Here is a 13,831-nt window from a genome sequence, read left to right on the forward strand (position 1 = left end):
TTTCCTGTGTTTCTAGATGGTCTACCTCGAGCAGTGGTAGCACTCGGTTTCCCACTCTGATTTACATTCTGTTCAGACAATCTCGGGCAATCTTTGATAAAGTGGTTAACTGACCCACACTTGTAGCAGGAGCGGTCATGGAATCTACAACTTCCAGAATGCCATTTGCCACAATACTGGCACTCCGTTCTATCTCGACGATCATTTCCCACACTGGCGACCGAAGTGACTCGTGCACTCAAAAAGGGTCGATCGCGATCTCGTCTAGAAAAGCCCGAAGTGTCTCTAGACCGGCCTAAGCCATCTCTAAATTTCTTCGATGACTGTGGGAAGGGCTTCCCCGAAGACCTCTTACGAAACTCCCTTGCTCCCGCCTCAGCTTTTCTTTTCTCCATACTGAGCTCATCGGCTTTGCAAGCTCGCTCGACAAGTGCCACAAATTCTCGGATTTCCAAAATGCCAACATACAACTTTATATCATCATTCAATCCATCCTCGAAACGTTTACACATTACAGCTTCTGAGGAAATGCATTCTCGTGCGTATCGGCTAAGCCTTACAAACTTTCGTTCATAGTCGGTAACCGACATGGAACCTTGTTTAAGTTCAAGAAATTCCTTCCGTTTTTGATCCATAAATCTCTGACTGATATACTTTTTCCGAAACTCGGTTTGGAAAAACTCCCAAGTTACTTGCTCTCTAGGCACAACAGAAGTCAACATATTCCACCAATAGTAGGCAGAATCACGTAGCAAGGAGATAGCACACTTTAGGCACTCATCGGGTGTGCAAGATAGCTCATCGAGTACCCGGATAGTGTTGTCCAACCAAAATTCAGCTTGCTCGGCATCATCGCTGTCTGTAGCTTTAAATTCAGTAGCCCCGTGTTTTCAGATTCTGTCAACTGGGGGCTTATTTGACCTTATTTGGTCCGTTACCGGAGGTATTGTAGGTGCGGGGGTGGTATTTGTCGGGAATGGAGGTTGTGGAACAGCCGTATTAGTTCGAATGTATTGGTTGAACCAATCATTCATCACGCTATAGAAAGCTTGTCTAGCTTCATCATTCGGGTTACTAGCATTAAGTTGAGAGTCTGCCGGCGCTGTCCCTTGTGCGGGAGCAGGCGCTACACTCTCAAGATCATCAGCTACCGCTCGGTCGGGATCGGGATCCATTACTATAAATAAACACATTTGCAAATGTCAGAAATCACCACACTATCAAATAATCACATAAAATGGCATGTATAGCTAAACCCAACGCATTACGGTAGTCCTAGAATCGACTAAACCGTAGCTCTGATACCAATAAAATTGTAACACCCCGTACCCGAGACCGTTGCCGGAGTCGAACACGAGGTGCTAACCGACTTAATTCATCACTTTTACAGTCCATTTTAAAAATTTCCAGGCAGTTGGCTAACTGTGTCACTGTCACCTTAAAAATCATATCTTGAGTTATAAAACTCGAAAATCAGTTTCGTAATTTTTCCCTAAAACTAGACTCATATTTCCATCTACATATTTTTTTAAAGAAGTTTTGGTTGGGCCAATTAGTACAGTTTATTAGTTAAAGTCTCCCCTGTTACAGGGTGCGACTACAATGACCTTCATGCATTACGATTTGGATATCTCCCTGTACAGGGCTTCAATACTGATGCCGTTTGTTTCTATAGAAACTAGACTCAAAGAGAAATCTATACATATATGGCATGACTTCTAAATGTCTCTGGTTAATTTATAATGAATTTCCAAAGTCAGATCAGGGGATCCAGAAACCGTTCTGACCCTGTCTCACGAAAACTTTAACATCTCATAATATACTGTTCATATGAACGTTTCGTTACTTTCCTATGAAAATAGATTCATCAAGGTTAGATTACATAATTTATTCACTATTTAATTCCATTCCTACTATATTTAGTGATTTTTCACATCCACATCACTGCTGCTGCCAGCATCTATTTTTAAGGTAAACTTTACCTATTTCATGATCCTTCATGGATCAACTAGAGTTTGTCATACATATATCAAAAGTGATCATGAATAACCATTCCCATGGCTAACCGTTGCCAACATTTCCATACCTCTCGACGGACAACATACAAAACGACTATAATGCTATGATCAAAGTATATTTAAGCCATTTTCGCATGGCTATCCAAATTTACACAATACCGAAGGGTTCATGACCAACAACAAAAGGGTGGTCCTATACATGCCATTTCAAAGTTCAACCAAAAGTATACCAAAAGGAGCTTTGATAGTGTGGGCGACTTCGACTTCAAAATTCCGAGTCCGATAGCTGAAGAACCAAAATCTATAAAACAGAGAATCAAAGAAACGGAGTAAGCATTAAATGCTTAGTAAGTTTTGAGCAAAGAATTTAGACACAACCAAAGTATAGCATTCATGTAGCTAAACAGATAATTTCATATGCACAAATTTTCAATATCATACTTACTTCACATTACCAACCCTTATATTCATACACAAAGATCAACTTAGCCAAAGGCCGGTAGCTCATTTATCAACTGAGCGAATACTTATTTGTAAGGGCTCAACTAATTCAAAGCACATACGAAACATACCTCAATGTTGGGATGTTACAAGCGTATTAACTGAAATTTTTACAGCAAGATCGTTCATTCCCGAATCACGTACCTTCGAAATTTAACCGGATATAGCTACTCGTTCAAATTCCTTCGGGACATAGCCCGGTTATAGTAACTCGCACAAATGCCTACGGATCTTAGTCCGGATATGGTCACTTAGCACAAAGCCTTCGGGACTTAGCCCGGACATCATTCGAATAACCATGCACATTTAACAATAAATCATGACACATTCGCATTTCATTTTCATTAGCAAAACTCAAACACAAGACACTTATCACTCTTGCAATTTCGGCTCAATAGCCACACACAAAGAGCATGATTTTGATTTGCTTAAAACATGATCTAATCAAATCATAATTTAAGCTCTATTACTCAAGAACTTACCTCGGATGTGGTCGAGCGATTTCGACAGCTATTCGATCACTTTTTTCCTTTCCCTTATACAACTGTGGTCCTCTAAGCTCTTGAGCTAATTCAAACAAATTTAACTCATTAAAGTCTCATTTTGCTAGCTTATGGCCGAATATGACAAGGAGTTTGATAGGTCATATGGCCACCTTTTAGCTCAAATACACAATGGTCATACGCATTTTTAATCACATCAAGCAATTTAATACAATTCATTCGAACATCAAAAGAGAAGCTCAAGGTACTTAGCCCATATATACATTAGACATTAGAGTCACATATGTACGAAATCACGAATCGAGTTCAACATACTAGCTAATATTTCCCCTTAGCCGAATTTTCTAAGTCAAGCTAAAGCCATCAATAGGCTACCTATGGCCGAACATACACATAACTTATGTACTCATTCATGTGGAAAAACATACATGTCTATGTTGGGGCCGATTGCAACACTTAATACATTCTACAAGTATGGTCACTTGTATTGACTAAACACCATTTTGTTTCAAGTTCAAAACTTGGCTAATACACACATATACACTAGTAAATCAAGCACTAACATTTGCACTTCACCTTACTACCATTTCTCATCCAATAACGTGAACAACAACCATATTTCTCTTCTACTTCCTACCATGGCCGAATGCATCACAACACCATACCATTTCAATTTTGGTCATGGTTGAACGAGGAACTTAATGTCTCACTCAAAGATGCTAAAAAGAAGATTCAAGAGTCATCAATCCACCATCACATGCATCATTACAAGCTTCACTTTTAGCATGCAAATAACATCAACACAAATCCACCTTAGCCGAATATCATCTCCATGACATAGTAAAGATTTGAACCGTGGGCTAGTTAGAACTCAAGCTAACAAAAAAAAAACATGCATGAATCTCATGGCACAACATCAAACTTACCTTAATCTAGATACAAGTATGGCCGAACCTCCTCCTAATCCTCTTCCAAACCAAACATGAAGCAAGAACTCCTTCCTTCTTCCTTAGAATTTTCGGCCAAGGATGAACCAAAGGATGAATACTTTTTTTTTGTTTTTCTTTCCTTCAACTCACGGCAATGGGGGGGGACAATCACACACATCCTTTCTTTTTTTTTTTTTGTTTCTCATCCTACTAACACTAATATTTTATTGCCCATGCTCTTTATTTTATTAATCCTTACATAATGCATTACCCCAACATGTTTATGACATGTTTTTAGCCATAACATCTTGTCCACCCATGCTCATGGCCGGCCACTACATATTAGGGGGGAATTGACATGCAAGTCCTCCCTTTTGATTACATGCACTATTAGGTCCTTGTAGATTAGCCTATCACATTTCAAAAATGTCACCCATAAGTCCTTTTGACTAAATTCACATGCAATTTACTAAATCGAAGCCTAAAACTTTCACACCTTCATAATCACATATTTTAGACAATAAATATCACATTCAAATAATTTGGTGACTCGGTTTAGCGGTCCCGAAACCGCTTTCCGACTAGGGTCACTTTAGGGCTGTCACACCTTACGCTTTTGATTGATGAACCGTTGGCTAATATTTTTTTTTGAAACTCTGTTTGAAAGAAATCCCAAGTAACTCGTTCCTTCGGGACTATGGAAATCAAGGTCCTCCACTAATAGTAGGCTGAGTCTCGCAACAAAGATATAGCACACTTTAAACACTCATCAGGTGTGCAGGACAGTTCATCAAAAACTCAGATGGTGTTATCAAGCCAGAACTCGGCCCTTTCAGCATCATCAGTAACTACGGCTCTGAATTCCTCGGCCCCGCGCTTCCTAATCAAGTCTACAGGTGGTTTACTCGGCCTTACAGGATCAGTAGTCGATGGCATTATAGGCTCCTGGGGTGGATTATTTAAATTCGGGAATGGTTGGGCAGCCGGATTAGTGCAGGCATATTGTGCGACCCACTCGTTCATCATAGTAAAGAAGGCTTGTTTTGCCCCCTCATTTTGATTATTCGCAGATGACTGAGGTTAACAGGCGGTGTCCCTTGCGCAGGAGCAGCCGCTACACTTTCAACGTCATCCGCTAAGGTTCTCTCTAAGCCGGGATCCGTTTACTAATCAAAACAAAAATTTTAGCCGTCAGAAGTCATCACACTATTAAACACTAACATTAAGGCATGTATAGCTATACTCATACGTGCTATGGTAGTCCTAGAATCGACTAAACCATAGCTCTGATACCAATAAAATGTAACACCCCGAAACTGTGGCCGTCACCGGGATCGAACACGAGGTGTAATCTGGCTTAATTCATCACTTATACAGCTCAAACAATTTATTTTAAAAGTCTCAGACAAACTGTCAATCTGCATTATAGTCACTTAAAAATTCGTATCTTGAGTTCTGAAACTCAAAATTTAATTCTGCAAATTTTTTCTGAAACTAGACTCATATATCTATCTACTAAAATTTTTCCATAATTTTTGGTCTGTCCAATTAGTACAGTTTATTAGTTAAAGTCTCCCCTATTTCAGGGTTTGACTACTCTGACCTCTGTGTATTACGAACCAGATATCTATCTGTACAGAGATTCAATGACTATGCCGTTTGTCCCTAATAAAACTAGACTCAATAAGGAATCTGTACATATAAGGTATGACTTCTAATTATCTTTGTAGAAATTATGGTGAATTTATAAATTAGGAACAGGGGATCCAGAAATCGTTCTGACCCTATTTTACAAGATTTTAAATATCTCATACAATATAGCTCATATTCTTGTTTTACTTCTTCCATGTGAAAATAGACTCATCAAGCTTCGATTCTATAATTTATTCATTATTTAATTCCATTTATACTATTTTTAGTGATTTTATAATTTCACATCACTACTGCTGTCTGCATCTATTATTAGAGTAAATTTTACCTATTAGAGTAATTTAACAAACATATCACCAAGTATGATCATGACTAGCCATACCAAAGGCTAATCATTACCAAGCATTTCCTTACTACTCAATAACCATATCATGAGTGTAACACCAGAAATGATTAGCCATGACAAACGGCATAATAATCAAATAGACTTTAACTATTGCTTATAACTAACTATCATAAAACCAAATCCAACTTAACATTTATGCCATTTTCGCATGGCTAAAAGTATACATACCAAAGTTCAAACAAAACATAATAGCCTATACATGCCGAAATGTTCTCTTAGACCAATTAAGAAGAAGATACCAAAAAGTTGCAAGCTGGTGTGATGACTTCGACGATGGTCCCGAGCACACAAAAATGGATCAAAGGAACCTCAATAAGTGACAAGTAAACACACCGAATGAGTATATAACTCAGTAAGTCATAAGCATTACACTGCTGTCCATTTATAAAATATCATAAAAGAAAACAAATAATGCAAGATTAGGTACTCCATCCATACCGACTATGCTATAATTTCACGCACATTTATCATTACATGCTCTCAACTAGCCAAGCCTCCATTGACATCTCGTATGATATTCGATATGATATTTGATGCATTTCCACACATCATTTTATTTTCGTTTAGATTATACTAATAATAGCATTTCATCTATTCCACAATAATCTTATGTTCCTAACTTCAAATATAATCACCACATAGGTTCAAGACTTACCAAGCTCAGTTCCAAATATAAACATAATGTCTATTCCTTATGAACTCAAAATATCTACTCATTCCGCTGTCCATGATTTACTCGATAAAGTCGCACACTTAACGTTAATAATTATTCGAAAATATATAGTAAGTCCGCACACTTAGTGCTTAATAGTCAAACTCGCACACTTAGTGCTACTTAGTGCTTAATAGTCAAACTCGCACACTTAGTGCTATACAATTAAACTCGCACACTTAGTGCCAATCTCATTATCGTAAATGTTTATACCCGCACACTTAGTGCCGAAATCAACAACTCAATACATCTCACTTCTTTTTACAATCGATAATTTTGTCACTACATGCATTTACATATCATCCCATTCGGCATAAGTACATAAGTATTATGATTATTTAAATCAATACAAAATATATGCTTAATAACTTACCTTGTGTTGGGTAAAACGGTTCCAACTCGGCTACTCGATGTTCTTTCCTTTGCCTTTGCTTGATTCTCCTCCTTTAACTTCTTGAGCTTAATCAATAAATTAACTAGTTTAACCGTCTTGCTAAATATTTATATCAAAATATTACTGATTTCATATCATAGGAGATACATGACTAATTCTTATCTTCCTACCATATGTTTTTGAGCTATTCGGCTAATAACCATATGCTATCACCCTACTATCAATAATCCAATCACACATGCATATATATATATGGCCGAATGTGAAAAACTTAGACTCAACATCACCTATGCTCTTAATTTGATGGCCGAATATGCATACATATATATATGATATCAACTATACTATCATCTTTAATTCACCTAAACACAAAATTTCATCTCATGAACACTTGACCGAATTTTTCCTAATCTAGCATGGCTTCACATCTATTTGTAACCTCCTATAAATCCACATATACCACATTTCTACATAAATTTTCTTTTACTTTTCCACTACTTCCATTCACAACATCAGAAGCACCATACTCTTAGCATTTACCTCTTCCTAACCATATGCCATCTAAGTACCCTTTTAGGTAGAAAATTAACATATGGGTTGTAATAAGACATTGGCTACTAACTAGATTTTCACAAGAATTTAGTAAAAGTAACATAAGTCCTACCTTAATCAACCCCTTTTGAGTTGGCCGAATGTCTAGAGCATTTCTTCTTTCCTTCTCCTAACTCACGGCAATTGCAAGAAAAGAAAGAAGATGAATACTCCCTCTTCCTTCCTTATTTTATTCATCTTTTCTTTTTAATTCCTTTCTTTAATTTATTTTAATTGCTAACTAATAAAAGAATTGCATTGAAATTCAACCTAGTGGATGGGCATCATGGCTTGGCCGGCCACTACTTGGGTTTTTGGGCAATTTGACATGCAAACCCAAGTTTCCTCACTTTGTTATTATTTGGTCCTTACATATCCCCCTATCATATTTTCTTAAGTTCTCAACTAAGTCAATCACATGAAATTCACATTCATAAGTCTAAATTAAAACATCAAATTTTCACACATGCACTAATACACATAGAGGATATGCAACCAAATTTTTAAATAAATTTTTGGGACTCGGTCTTGTGGCCTCGAAACCACATTCCGACTAGGGTCTAATTAGGACTGTCACATGTTGTGTATTAGTACTAGGGATATTTTCATCTAAGTTTTGTTCTGGAAAAGGTAATGTTTCTGATCTTTCGACGATGTCATCTCTACTTCCATTACCCATTTCAAACAAGTCTCTAGGGGTGTTCCGGAGTACAACATACCAACCCTCATCAGTTGGATCTTTCGAATAAAAAACTTGTTTCACTTGAGAGGAAAATACATATGGCTCGTCCATAAATTGTTGTCCAGTGTGAATCAAGCGAGAGAAATTCAACATTGTAAAACCAAATTGATCTTCTTTAATTCCTCGAGCAGTATTAACATCAGCCCAATCACACTGAAATAAGACAACTTTCCATCTGCCATAGTAATCCAACTCAATAATGTCGGTAATAAGTCCGTAATACTCCACATTACCCTCAACCAGATTACTGTCCCTAGCACTAGCATAACTTGTAATTGAAGAATTAACAACAACTCCACAATTTTGAGTTCTCCTCATTCTCTCACAATACTTTGTATGAAATCCGTATCCATTGATGAGGAAGGCACTATATCTTTTTATTATTCTGTTCGAACCTTGGGAAAGCCATTTAACTTCGTCATTGACGTCCTTTCCACTCCGAACCTATTGAATCGAAAGTAAATTGAATAATTAACTAAATTTCGGGATTATATGTAACTTATTAACTATAATTACATACCGTTTGACTTAACCATTCATGAAAAGATTCTGTGAATAACTTATTAATCTCTCGATGTTGCAATCTTTGAGAGCGTGCACGAGATCTCAAAATTTGTTTGTACTCACTATGTTAAAAACAAGTGTATTTGGTTAGAAGATAAACAAATCAAAACGACAAATACGTGAGGAAATTTTAGAACTTACTTGCGTAACGGTTCAACTAAATCGTGGTGAAAAAGTACATATCGATGTGCTTGTATCCACGATATATCATCTAATTCTGCAATTTCAACTTTGCCGATTAGTTCTCCATAACTTTGGAATAAATAAGTTTCGGCCAAGTTATGATCATTGAGCCCAACATTTCTATTTGGTCTATTCAATCGTGTTTCAACATCTTCTAAATATCTAGAACAAAATGTCATGCGCTCCTCTGCCAAGTAGCCTTCAGCAATTGATCCTTCTGGATAACGCTTATTGCGACAATAAGATTTCAATTTGCTTAGGAACCTGAACACGATATACAATATTTATCAAAAGTTGTAACTAAATGTATAGACGCGAATAAATAAATACTTGACAAATAAATTAGCACCTTTCTATTGGATACATCCATCGATAAAAAACCGGTCCACCAAGTATTGCTTCGTGAGGGAGATGGATTACCAAGTGCATCATAATAGTGAAGAAGGAAGGTGGAAAGATCTTCTCCAAATTGCATAAAGTCAAAGCAGCTCGATCCTGTACTTTCTTAAGTTCTTCAACATCCAAAAATTTGCCACAAATAGCTTTCATTATATTGGATAGTTCAATTATACAGGACTTCACATTTTTTGACATGCAGAACCGTAAAGCAACTGGGAGTAAATCTTGCATCAAGATGTGGTAATCAAGTGATTTTAATGAATATAATCTTCGATCTTTAGGATTCACACATCGAGATATATTTGACGCATACGCATCTGGGACCTTTATATCCTTCAACACCATACAAAACACCTCTTTCTCTTCCTTTGACATTGAAAAAATAGAAGGCGGCAACCGATATTTCCCATTCGGAAGTTCTTGAGGATGAAGATCACGCCGAATTCTCATGTCAACTAAATCAAGTCGACTCTGGAGATTGTCTTTTGATTTTCCATCGACATTCAAAATTGTCCCAATTATGTTCTCACAGACATTCTTCTCAATATGCATGACATCAAGATTGTGACGTAAAATATTATGCTCCTAATAAGGTAACTCAAAAAAAATACTTCTTTTTTTCCACAAGTCTGCCTCATTAGGATCATCCTCTTTGTCAGATTCATCATCAGATTCATCCCTTGATATTCTCTTTGATCTCATGTTAGGTGGTTGATTCATCTTTCCATAACTAAAGTTGATATCTTTTAACATAAACAAGATTTCAAATCCAACGGTCTGCTGAGGAGCTCCTCTGTACTCTTCAGTACCGTCAAATAGAGTCCTCTGAAATCTAAATTTATGATTTCCATCTAACCACCGATGATGGCCCATGTAAGAGAACTTTTTCCCATTGTACAACCACTTCGAACAAGTTTGAGCAGCACAACAAGGACAAGCATAACGTCCTTTAGTACTCCAACCCGATAAATTAGCATTAGCCGGGAAATCATTAATTGTCCACAATAAAGCGGCACGTAAATTAAAGTTTTCCTTTCTCAATACATCATATGTCTCAACACCCGACCATAATTGTTTTAACTCTTCAATAAGTGGCCGCAAATAGATGTCAATATCATTTCCGGAACCTTTCTCTCCAGGGATAATCATTGATAAAATAAATGAAGATTGCTTCATGCAAATCCATGGAGGCAAATTGTAAGGAACAAGCACTACAGGCCAAGTACTGTACGAAGTACTCATGATTTTAAATGGATTAAAGCCATCAGCTGCTAGCCCAAGCCTCACATTCTGAGGATCGCTTGCAAAGCTTGGAAATTTACTGTCAAATGATTTCCAAGCTAAAGAATCCGCAGGATGTCTTAATAATCAATCATCGGTCCGTTGATCATTATGCCACCTCATAGATTCGGCTATCTTTGAGGACATGAAAAGCCTTTGAAGTCTTGGTATCAGGGGAAAATATCGCAAGACCTTGACTGGCTTCTTTCTTAACTGTGCCCCACCTTCATCCGTATTCACATCTTCTGTATTACTATTCATCCAACGAGACTTACCGCAAACATGACAAGATTGTTGGTTTTTCTGATCACCCCAGTAGAACATGCAGTCATTTGGGCAACTATGAATTTTATCGTACCCAAGGCCCAAATCTTTTATTAGTCTCTTCATGTCTTGACAAGACTGGGGAATTTTTGCAAACGGAAACATCTCTCTTAGAAACTCTAGCAGCATTGTAAAAGAGTTTCCGGTCCACCCTCCCAAACATTTTAAGTGAAATAGATGAATGCAGAAGGACAATTTCGAATATTTTGATCCCTCGTAAAGTTCTTCATTCATTTCATTAAGTAAATTGTAGAACTTAGCCGCTTCTTCATTTGGCTCCTCATTAGGTGCACTTATTCCCGTTTCGCAAAAAACATTTCCAGTAATATTACAATCCTCAGATATAATAAAGTCAGGTGGAAACGATTGCTCACCATGACTACGCATATTAAATGCATCCCGCAACATATCTTCCATGTCATCTTGTCTAACATACTGATGGTAATCAGTATCAGGATAAGTCGGATTAATCGTTGAAGAAGTTCCACTAGATGTACACTCTCCATGGAAAATCCATTTTTTATACCCCCGAATAAAGCCATCAACAATTAGATGTTCGTAGACAACTTCACGAAAATGCCAGTAGATGTTGCCACACTTCTTACACGGACAAAGAATCATATTCTCTTGGCTTGCATTTTGAAATGCAAAATTTAGAAAAGTTTGTACTCCATTTTGATAGGCATTGCTTACCCTTGACAATTTCATCCAACTCCTATCCATTTTGTAGTTCTTGAAATCTAAAGTTGACAACATATTACAGTTACTTAAATGTTCTCAATTGATTTAAATCATACATTATACTAAATATCAAGTCTCTAATGGGTATAAACTAATTTAGGCAAGTTGCAGGATTTTCGACTATAGATTTATGTATTATGTAAGTTAAGTAAATTTCGTAAACTAGTTATGTATAATATGAGATATATTTAAGTATTATGTAAGTTATGTAATTTATGATATAATATATATTTATGTAAATTATATATTTATCTAAGTTATGTAAGTTATGTAAATTATGATATAAAATATATTTAAGTATTATGTAAGTTATGTAAGTTATATATGTTATATAAGTTATGTAAATTATGATATCAAATATATTTATGTATTATGTAAGTTTTTTATTTCACGATGTGGAAAATCACATGGATAATGCATATCAAATATCAAGTATCTACAGGTAAGTAGCGGGATTAAATAATATTTAATTAAATAATATTTATAAATATTATTTTAATTAAATAATATACATGTCGTTCGTTTTTATTTGACAAATCACATGTGCAGTTAAAATAGTCCACACTTAATTTAATTTATGTTTTACAAGTCATCTTTTCTTAAGTATATATTAAAGCACTGTGTGGACATCCGTATTTAGCTTAAAAGCTATGATTTAGTTTGAATAAAAAGTTTAACTTAAATGGTAAAACGGACGATAATATTTGTGATAAAACGGAGAATAATATTTGTGATAAAACGGACGAGAATATTTCAGTAATAATTTAAATTTAAGTTAAAAACTATATAAAATATTTTATTAAATATTTGTATATTAGATGGGACATATTAAATTGAAACATACAAATTTTTTAAGATTCATCATACATGGCGTTGTTACACCTAGAGAGGATCCATTATATCTTACAGCTCGATATAAGGCAACCCGTCAGGTTTCCAGCCTATATACTTTGAATCTTTAAAATATTTAAAATAAGGTTGGAGAGAAGGTCAGGTATTGTTGTAATTTTGATAAAAAGTAGTTATAACTTTTAAAGAAATTTAAAAATATTAAATATTAAAATAAAACATTATTAATATAAAAAAATAGTAATTTGAATATAATAAAATCAAAAAATAATCGTAGTTTAATTTTTATAAGTAAATTGGAAATAAATTAAGGTTATATAAATATTCAATAGTAAATGAGCTCGATAGAACTTTTTTCAAGTCTTTTTGAATTTTTTAAGATTCATCATACGTGGCGTTGTTACACCTAAGGAGGATCCATTATATCTTCCAGCTCGATATAAGGCAACCCGTCAGGTTTCCAGCCTATATACTTTGAATCTTTAAAATATTTAAAATAAGGTTTGAGAGAAGGTCAGGTATTGTTGTAATTTTGATAAAAAGTAGTTATAACTTTTAAAGAAATTTAAAAATATTAAATATTAAAATAAAACATTATTAATATAAAAAATAGTAATTTGAATATAATAATATCAAAAAAGAATCGTAGTTTAATTTTTATAGGTAAATTGGAAATAAATTAAGGTTATATAAATATTCAATAGTAAATGAGCTCGATAGAACTTTTTTCAAGTCTTTTTGAATTTTTTAAGATTCATCATACGTGGCGTTGTTACACCTAGGGAGGATCCATTATATCTTGCAGCTCGATATAAGGCAACCCGTCAGGTTTCCAGCCTATATACTTTGAATCTTTAAAATATTTAAAATAAGGTTGGAGAGAAAGTCAGCTATTGTTGTAATTTTAATGGACAAGCAAGCTACACGGTAATAAAATTAATTCATACCTATTCATACTTAAGTTGAATCAAATAATAATTAAGTTCAACCAAATATTTAAAATTAATTTGGAAACAAAATAGTTCTACTCCAAACAGAACTAGC

The sequence above is a fragment of the Gossypium hirsutum genome, chromosome A07 (assembly GCF_007990345.1).
Source record: "Gossypium hirsutum isolate 1008001.06 chromosome A07, Gossypium_hirsutum_v2.1, whole genome shotgun sequence".
Taxonomy (NCBI): domain Eukaryota; kingdom Viridiplantae; phylum Streptophyta; class Magnoliopsida; order Malvales; family Malvaceae; genus Gossypium; species Gossypium hirsutum.